Genomic DNA, 10,479 nt, shown 5'->3' on the forward strand with positions numbered 1-10,479 from the left:
TCTTTTCAAAATTCAAAAAGATTCCCTCTTAAATTTTAAAAACTCCTTCTTCTTCCTCCATACTCCATACACCATTGTTTTCAAAAAAAAACTCAAAACCCATAAACTCCATAAAGAAGTTTCGGATTTTTGGTGTTCTCTCCTTGGCCGAAAATACCCTCTCCTTCAAGCTAGGGTTTCATCATCTTCAACCTCAAGCTCAAAGCTTCTTGATTTGGTAATCTCTTTCAAAACTCTCCTCTTTTTCAAGAAAGATCATAGCTTTATGTTCCCATGAGTTAGAGGATAGGCTCTTTGATGATGGGTTGTGGATGCACAAAGCTTTGGGGGGTTTTATGTAAAATTTGCAATGTGGCCGAAAATTTGAGGGGGTTTTTATGCAAAATTTGCAATGTGGCCGAAATTTTGAGGGGGCTTTTATGCAAAATTACCATAGGGCCGAAATTTGGGGGCCTTTATGTAAAGTTACAATATGGCCGAAAATTTGAGGGGGCTTTTATGCAAAATTACCATAGGGCCAAAATTTGGGGGCCTTTATGTAAAGTTACCATAGGGCCGAAATTTGGGGGCCTTTATGTAAAGTTACAATATGGCCGAAAATTTGAGGGGGTTTTTTGTAAAAATTGACTCGATTCTACAAAAGGGCTCATTTGTAAAATTAACTAAAATTGTGGGGTATCGGGGGGTGCTATATGATCAGATATGATGACCATAACCCAACCCGGGCGTGTCCTTGACCCGAATTTTGGCCTTGAACACGAAGGGTATTTTGGGTATTTCACCAAAATTCACCGCGAAAACTGACAATCATTGTTCCGCATGCACGAAATTCGTAGGTTTAACTAGACTTCAATTATGAAATCCTATTTATGTATAGGATTTTAATTAAAGTTCTTAATTTCCCTTTTAAATTTCGTGTATTCATATTTTAGATTGTACCTGACTTGCTACTTTTCGTTACAGATTTTCAATGTCTCCACGCCGACCTCGACCTCGAAGGAGTCGTTCGCATTCGCAGCCTAGCGAGGAAGAGGTTCCCGCGACATCTTCCCCCGTGGCCTCTTTCTTCGGGGGTGAGAATTTATATTTTCCGTATCCCTGATTGACCTCTTTGCGGGTCATGAAGGAAGAACCGACACTCTCCTTCGCGGGGGTTAAGGTTTCAGACTTGTCTTGCTTGGCCAATTCAAGTCTCCTGGTATATTGGGGCGATTTTGTGTCATCCTACACCTTATAGGTCGGTGTATGTTACCACGTTATTCATGTGATGATGCATGCCGTTCTTCCAGTGTAGGACACTCAAAATCGTCTCTCCAATTATTCCGTGAATGAGCTTATCATTCTTCTTATGAGATGGATTTTCTGACTCCACCCCTGTGCTTTATTGCAGTGGAGTTTCCCGCGGGCAGCCTTCCTCCCCACGCCAATACCGGTTGTAGCCGGGAGGTCTTCTCTTCAGCTTCCCTTAGGCAGGCCGTTAGTCCACTTCCTCGGTTCGACAGAGATCGCTCAGACGAATCTTGCCGCTTGATACGGGAAGGAGGGCGCCATTGCCTGCGCCAGCTTATTATGGATGCCTCCTTTACTGCGGATTCTACCTCTACTCAGGCTTTAAAAAAGCCGAGTTTTCTGTTCGGAGATCACGTCGAGGATCCTGCTACGTTGACCCTTGGCGAGGAGCACTGGCTGACTCTCGACGAGGGAGCTGTCTTGTACATTCCCTCCATTCCACGTCAATATTCTTTCAGTCACTTGAAGGGACAGGCCGTGGAGCGACAGATGTCTTGGCATCTTACTGATGATGTTGAGCGAGTTCAGTGTGGATATGCCACTCACCACAAGACTCCTGGCTCTAACGGGTATCATGACGTTCGTGGTCTTCGACCCGGGATTATGGGCCTTAACACTGCACCCCCAGGCGAGGTGTCAGCAGCTGCTTCTACTGTGAGTAACCGTCTGGCTCTTCTTGGGAGACGGTTACCTCCACCGGATTACAGATACTACGGTTGGGCTTCCTCACTAGCCAAGGGGTGGTGGGCACGCATGACCAGTTTTGTCTTAGCGTGTTGGGAGAGGGATTTGAAGAGCTATGCACCTATTCGAGCCACCATGTACGGAATCCCGGTCAGCTGCCGCCATTTCTTGGCGTTGCTAGAGACCTACATGCCTGACAGTAACACCTTTCTGACCAGCGGTGGCGAGTTAGGGTTGGCCTTGCATGAGATGCATCAGGTTTCTGGTCTTCCGATGGGGGATTGTCCATATCAGGAATATTTTTCCCTCGAACCAGCAGTTGGAGTGTATGAAGAAAAATACCCCTGATATGTATGACACTCTCTGGGATCTTACTTGTCACTATTATACCTCCTTGGCCCAGACTTCTCTTCTAGCGAAAAGGAAGAAACAGATCAGTTTGAAGCAGTTTGCTAACTATTTGTTCCAGAATTTGGAGGGTGATTCCGGCGGGCCCATTCGTGAGTTAGATGTGTTGACCCCTACTGCCATTAATGAATTGGTGGAGAAGACTGAGGCTCGTTCTTACACCATTGCCAGTGCTGAGGGAGCTTTTCCCGCGGGAACTAAGTTTCGTTCGTTTCTCCGTCGTGCACAGAAGTCCATTGGGCCCCGGACTCTACTAGCAGGCTACCTTGCCCTTTGGTTGAAGAAATGTGTTGTCCCGCACCAGCCTTCAGACGCTCTACCCATCGAGGTGCTTTTCCCTGCAGTTCAGCTAGCTTACGGGAGAGAGCTTTCCCTGCTCCCAGCGATGATTGCTGGCATCCATTGCGGGCTTAGGTGTCTAGTCAGCAGTTTTACACAGATGGGTTCCGATCCATCAACTGAGCTTATTTGTCCGAAGGTCGAGCTTCCTTACGCATATCTGATGGCGTGGCTTGTCCTTCACCATCCTGACTTGATGTCGGCGCCCAGCGTTGTTGATGTCCCCGTTCCTTTCATGCAGCTGTTGGAGAAGAGCAGATGGCTCGGGAACAAATTCAGTGATGTTCAACGAGAGCTCCGAGTCCGTAAGAGCTGGGAGTTCTTCAAGTGTTTTCCTCACTTTTCAGGTCGCTATGGTGACACGCTGATTGATGAGGAGAAACCCAGAAGTGACCGGACTGTTTTCGACGTTGGTTGTTTCCGCTGGTTAGTGAACATCTGCGTTGGGTATCTTGTTCTTCAGGTGAAGAATCAATGCCACATAGAGCCTTACCTTCCCTGCCGCTTTGCTCGTCAGTTCGGCTATGACCAACTATATGTCAGGAATCCAAGCCGTAGCCTGCAGGTTGAGGGAGGGCTTATTGATGGCGTACGAGTATGGCTGTGGACTATGGTGGGCTGCACTGGAGCCCATTTTGCTCTTCCTTCATATAGGCGTAAGCCGCTGACCACTTTCCTCAGTTGCAAATGGTTCCTTTCTGCCAAAGTCCGAGCACTCGGTCCGGGCTGCTATGATGGCTGCTCGCGGGGCTGAGCTTGCTCAGAAGCGGAGAAAGGGACATGCCAAATCTCTTCTCACAGATGATGAAGAGCTCCTTCCTACGGGTGACGACGACGAGACCTCCGAGGGGGAATATGTGGATGCAGACACCGACCGAGAAGAATTCGATACAGGTTTGTCATGCTCTTTGATTTTTCTTTCTCCATTCTTGTTTGTTTAATGAAATGACCATTGTCACTTTAGGTAGGACAGGTGACGATCATGAGCCGCCAGCTCCTACACACGTTGAAACGTGTGACAGGCCTGTGCATGACCGACCCGTTGATCCTAGGAGGGTTGGTGCCCCGAAAAGGAAGAAGACCGTACATAAGTCCCACGACGGTCATCGTCCTTATGGAGTGGACTTAGGAAGCACTGCCGATGGAGGGGAAGGTAACATTTTATTGCTTTAAGGTGATTTTCCTTTTGGGATTCGTAACCATGTTTTATGCTCCAGGGTTCTTCGAAGAGGGCGAACTCCCACCGGGTTCGGTATCTCCTGGTGTTGATAACATGGATTGCTTTATGCAGCAAATGTGCGACGCCCTTCATGACGGGTCTCTGGGCATCGATCTAAACATTGATCTTGGGCAAGTGAATAGTGTTGAGTCCACCGTCCCGTATTCAGGTATATCTACATCCAATGATACCCTCCTCAATCATGGGGAAGGAAGATCTTCTGTTTTTGCTGCAAGTATTTTTAAGCTTTCCTCATCTTCCAACATTCAGGTTACCCTGCAGATGTCGCGATGGAAAGGCCATCTGAGGATGGAGCCTATCATGATGTAGGTTTCGAGGAACGGGGGTGTGCTCCTGTACCAAGCTTCTCGAAACCCGATGCTGGCTTATTAGCCGATATGCTGGCTGAACAAACTACCAGAGGAACCGAGAGACCATTCTTTGGGAATGATTCATTCATAGGTATATATCTGATTCCCTTCATCTTGCCTGATCTTTTGTCTGACTAACGAAGGATTAATATTACAGCACCAACCATCGGGATTAGCCCAATATTGATTCCTGGCATATCCAGCTTGCCTCGGAGTGACGGACTCGCCGGTACACATACGATTTAGGGATATCGTACTTCTCTATGTTTATCTGACTTTTGACTAATATATGAGTGCAATCATAGGACCAGCCACCGGGACTGATTCTCTTATGACTCCTGGCATTCCTCAGCTACCTACGGATGATGGACCTACAGGTATGTAGATGACCCTATTATCCCAATCCTCCTTATTTGTCTCAATTTTCATTTTGACTAATAAAGAAGTACAATCATAGGACCAGCCGCTTGGGCCGATACCCTTATGACCCTTGGCATTCCCGCTGCATCTGAGGCGATTCTCCTTATTTGTCCAAATTTCCATTTGACTAATACAGGAGTGTAACTATAGGACCGGCCGTTGTGCCTGATACTACTACAGTTTCCGGGGCTGAAAGTTTGCATAGAAGTGGCGTCTCCCCGCCCTTGCCGAGTGGTATGAGCAATCTGCCTGCAGGGGTTGATATACCCTCCATGACCACTTCTGCCGCTGTCTCAGAGCCTGTCAGACCTCAGCCTGAGGGGACCTCCGTTGGCGTTGGTATGCTCAGAACTCGCCCTTTGAATTTTCTTATCGTATTCGATAATCCACTGAACTTCTATGTTGTTGCTTGTAGGGTCTCGATCCTCTCTATACGAGCGTGTCCGTGCCCTTTTGGTCGATACTGATCCCGACAGAGACATTTTCGTACGGACCTCGGCTTCTTCACTGCCTTTTATAACGGCATGATCGAGAAACTTCTTCATAGAGGATACGGTTTCGATCAGTTCAGGCGCTCCTTTTCTCGCCACATGATGATGATGAGGGAGGAAGGATACCCGGAATTGGCCGATTCCTTCACCGCCGATTTCGCTGTCCTGGAGTCAGAGATCCGAGAGTTGAAGGAATTGGAGATTAATGGGGCTTCTTCTTTCGTGTCCTCTCAGCTGGAGCCTAGACTGGCACAGTGGCGTGACCTGAGATCTTCCATTGGATGCGAGCTTCAGTCACATGAGAGCTCCATTGCGCAGCTAATGGCTAACGTGGCGAGGAAAGATACGGATAGAGCTGAGCTACTCCGCTCTTTGGACTCGAGCCGCGAGGAAGTGACTAGGTTGAGAGAGGCCTTGAAGTGCGCCGAGGAATCTGCTGCCCTTATTGCAGATGACCTAGCCGGACTAGAGCGTTCTCGTGAACAGGCACTCGAGAAGCTAGGATCCACCCAGGAGAGATTGATGAAGCTGAAGAGTGAAGCCGCTGAGATTTTAAGCAGTTCTGAGGAATCTGCTCGAGCTGATCTGCAGGCAGGACTCGAGCGGAGCTATGCAGATAGACTTTTTAGTTTAAAGTCTCATATTCTCAACCGCCAACTGCCTTCGGGCTAACGAGCTTTTCATTGTATGCTTTTGACTCGATCTATTAATAGAAACTCCGCATTTGCTTCTTTCTTGTGATTTTTCTGTATTTCTTCCGAATGACAGATTTATGGGATTTTTGGCAAACCCCCAGCCATCAACGGGTTTGAAATGTCTTTACCGGTTACCGTTTGAAATCGGACTAGCATGTGAATTATTAAACCCGTCTCACATGTAACGTTGTGCTAAGAAAATTGCTTTTCTTAGACTTGATGCTATGATTTTGAATACATAGACTTAACCATTTCTTATAGGGAAAAGGCACCCCGCACCGCATATTAGGCGATGACATATCCCTTCTTAGGCTTCGGGATAAAATTCCCCAGGTTTAGACCCTGGTGTCTTCTTCAATCGGAGAAAGACTAAACCGGCCATGTGTGTTAGACATGGACTTTGGAATTTTTGGCAAACCCCCAGCCATCAACGGGTTTGGTGTGCCTTTACCGATTACCGTTTGAATCGGGCTAGCATGCGGATTGTCTAGATCCGTTCCACATGTAACGTTGTGCTAAGAGAGTAAATCCTCTGAGGCTTTGTGCTATGATTTTGAATACATAGACTTCGCCCTTGTTACGAGAATAGGCTACCCGGCAACACGTATTAGGTGTTGACTCATCCCTACTTAGGTTTCGGGATAAAATTCCCCAGACTGGAATTCTGGTGTCTTCTTCAATCGGTAAAAGACTAAACCGGTAACGCGTGTTAGGCGTAGGCTTATCTCTATTTAGGAGTCGAGATAAAATTCCCCGTGCACCAAGTGCCCGGATTGGAAGTTGAGAATTGTGTCTTTTCTAAGAGGAAAGACAGACTGAGAAACGGGAGAGGAAGAATTTTATATTCTATCTCCCGGTGCTGAAGAGGAAGAATTTTATATTCTATCTACAGCTGGAAAGGAAACGGGAGAGGAAGAATTTTATATTCTATCTCCCGGTGCTGAAGAGGAAGAATTTTATATTCTATCTTCAGCTGGAAAGGAAACTCGGGGTGGGATCTCCACCCCCAGAATCCGGAAGGATGAAACTAAGAGTGGGATCTCCACTCCGAGAATCGGAAAGGTTCGAACGACCCTAACTTTTATAGGATTGGTCATTTGAACCCAAGAACCCGTCATTCATTGAGGAGAAAACCCAATTTCAACCCTAACTTTTATAGGTTTGGTGGAAAAGGGGACAAAGGTGGATTTTCGTTTATCGAAAATGAATGACTCGACCTTAGTCTTGACTATCTGTAGGCTTGACTAAGCGAGATCGGGAACAATCCTAACTTTTATAGGTTTGACTGTTCCAATTGAAAGTGGACCTCTCGTTCATGGAAAGAATTGAGAGAGGAATTTGGCTTTGGTCCTAACTTTTATAGGTTTGACCAGAAGGCAAAGAAAGTGGAATACGGGTAGCAAAGAAAGTGCCAACTCGTATTATCACTCAAAGTGAGACTTTAATGCTAGGTGATTATGACCTAACATGTTGAGTCTGAGAAATACCAATGACTGGCAAATGGAAATGTTGGTGGACCTACTGTCATTTAATTTGATCAGCGGGTGGTTTGGTGAGGAAAGATTAACCTATCAGAGGATTAGATCTCATCTCACACAAAAAAAAAACTCATAAGAGTTGGAGAATCTTGATAAAAATAAGAAGAGACATTCTGACCTTCAGAGTTCGAATGTAGATTTCTTATTCATCAATTCCACAATGACTGGGTTATCCCTAAGAATACCCATGTGATATTCTTCCGGAAACTTCCCAATACATTGGTTATCCTGAATATACTAAGGATAGTATTTTTTCAGGAACTTGCCGTTTATCGGCATCATAAGCCGGTCACCGTCCTTGGTGATAAGGAGATATGCGCCACTCGAGTAGACTGTTTCCACTACGAATGGTCCCTCCCATTTGGGTTCAAATTTACCCTTCTTCTTGGAGTTAAGGATCATAGGCCGCCTTTCAGCTAGAACCAAATCCCCTTCTTTGAAACTCCTTTGTCGAACCTTTTTGTCGAAGGCTCGAGAAATTCTGGCTTGGTAAAACTCAATATGCTGTTGAACTTCCAGGTGCTTTTCATCGAGCCTCTCGAGTTCTTCGAGGCGTTTCTGGTGTTGTTCTTCGGTCGTCATCTGGGTTGAAAGAGCGATCCGAAGAGACGGGATTTGAATCTCCCGTGGAAGAACAGCTTCACATCCGTATACCAGCGAATACGGGGCTGCTCCCGTTGGTGTGCGCACCGTGGTCCGATAGGCCCATAGAGCCGCGCCAAGCTTGTCATCCCAGTCTCGTTTATTAGTTTTCACGATTTTCGACAAGAGTTTGATGATAGTCTTGTTGAAGGCTTCAGCTAATCCATTTGCTGTGGGATTATAAGCCGTTGACGAGATATCCTGAATTTTAAACTTTTCGCAGAACCTTATGAAGGCGTTGCTGACAAACTGAGGACCGTTGTCATGTATGATTCGTCTTGGAACACCATACCTGTAGATGATGTGGTGCTTGATGAATGCAATGACTTTGCTCGTTTTAACTTCTCTGAGTGGAACTGCTTCGGCCCATTTGGAGAAGTAATCGGTAATTGCCAGGATGAACCGGTCGCCTTTGACTGATGGGGGATTTATCGGGCCAACAATGTCCATTCCCCAAGTCTCGAACGGCCATGACGTAACCGAAGGATGCAGATGCTCCGGAGGTTGGTGCACATAATTCCCGTGTATTTGACATGCATTACACTTTCGGGCATACGTGATTGCATCACTCATCATGGAAGGCCAAAAATACCCCATTCTTCTGATGCGATCATAAAGCTTAGGACCAGGTTGGTGTGCGCCACACTCTCCTTCATGCGCCTCCCTAAGGACTTCTTCGGCCTCTTTCACCGATAAGCAATGCAATAGCAAACCATCGTACCCCCTGCCGTACAACGTTCGATTCTCCGTGTTATAGTAGAATCTTGGTGCTCTTCGTCGGATCGACTCTCTTTCCTTCGGCTACGTTATTTGAGCACGGTTCAGTCAACGAGTAAGCTCGAGGCATCACGTGTTTTCCCGGGGAAACGAAGACAACTCCCACTCCGGAAGAAATCTTAGAACTTCCAGGAGCACTTGCTACATTAGTTGCTCATGAAGCGCCATCGAAGTACAAACGCCATACTTGTTGGTGCGAAGTTGCGTTGACTTCGTGGGCTTCGTCGGGTAGATCGTCATATATCTCGGCGGTGTCCGTAATTGGATTAGCTGCCAGGAGATCACAGATGGCCTGCCCTTTTACTGACTTATGTTGTTTAAAATGTAAGTCGTATTGGGACAAGAGTAAGGCCCATTTTGCTAATCGCCAGCTCATGGAAGCTGGTTGAGTCATGAATACTCGAACCGGATTAACTTTAGAGATGACATAAATGGTCTGCCCGACCAGATAATGCCGCATCTTCTGAATAGCGAACACCAAGGCGAGGCATTCTTTCTCAATCATAGGATATCGAGATTCGGCGCCTACCATGGTTCGGCTCAAATAATATACTGCCTGCTCATGACCGTTATCGTCATCTTGTGCAAGTAATGCACTTAATGAGTGGCTCGTCGCCTTGACATAAATCAAGAATGGTTTGCCCGATTTCGGTGCAACGAGTACAGGAGGCTTCAAGAGATATTCTTTAATACTCTCGAATGCCTTTTGACAAGCGTCATCCCATACAAAAGACACGCCCTTCTTTGTGAGCTTGGAGAATGGTTAGCATTTTCCTGAGAGGTTCGAGATGAACCGACGAATATAAGCTAATCTCCCTTGCAATCCTCTGAGCTCCTTGAGGTTTCTTGGAGGCTGCAATTCATTAATCGCCTTTACCTTATCAGGATCGATGTGAATACCTTTGGTGGTGACGACGAATCCCAGGAATTTATCACTAGACATTCCGAGGAAAGACTTGGTAGGATTCATCTTCAATTGATGGGCTCGTATCAAGTCGAACAAGGTCTTCAAGTCCTTAATGTGATTTTTTTTATCACGACTTTTCACGACCAAGTCATCTACGTAGCATTCGACAGTCTTTCGGAGATGCTCCTGAAAGATCTTTGACATGGCTCGCTGATATGTAGCACCTGCATTCTTTAAGCCGAATGGCATAACCGTGTAGCAGAAGATGCCGAGAGGCGTTCTAAAAGCAGTATGCTTTTCATCATCTGGATGCATCTTTATTTGGTTATAACCAGAGAAACCATCCATAAAAGACATTCTCTCGAATCCGCACGTATTGTCGATGATAACATCCGTGATGGGAAGGGGAAAATCATCTTTTGGGCAAGCAACGTTGAGGTCTCTAAAGTCAATACAGACCCTGATCTTTCCGTTTTTCTTAAGGACCGGAACAATATTAGCAAGCCATTCTGGATGTTGCTCTTCCCTAATGAAGCCCGAGTCCACAAGCTTTTTAACCTCAGCTTCGATCGCCTCCATCATTTGCAGACGAAACCGTCTTTGTTGTTGTTTGACAGGTTTGACATTCAACTTAATATTGAGACGATGCACCGCTACGTTTGGATCGAGCCCTGGCATGTCTTCATAATTCCAGGCGA

This window comes from Asparagus officinalis, chromosome 2 (genome assembly GCF_001876935.1).
Source record: "Asparagus officinalis chromosome 2, Aspof.V1, whole genome shotgun sequence".
Lineage (NCBI taxonomy): Eukaryota > Viridiplantae > Streptophyta > Magnoliopsida > Asparagales > Asparagaceae > Asparagus > Asparagus officinalis.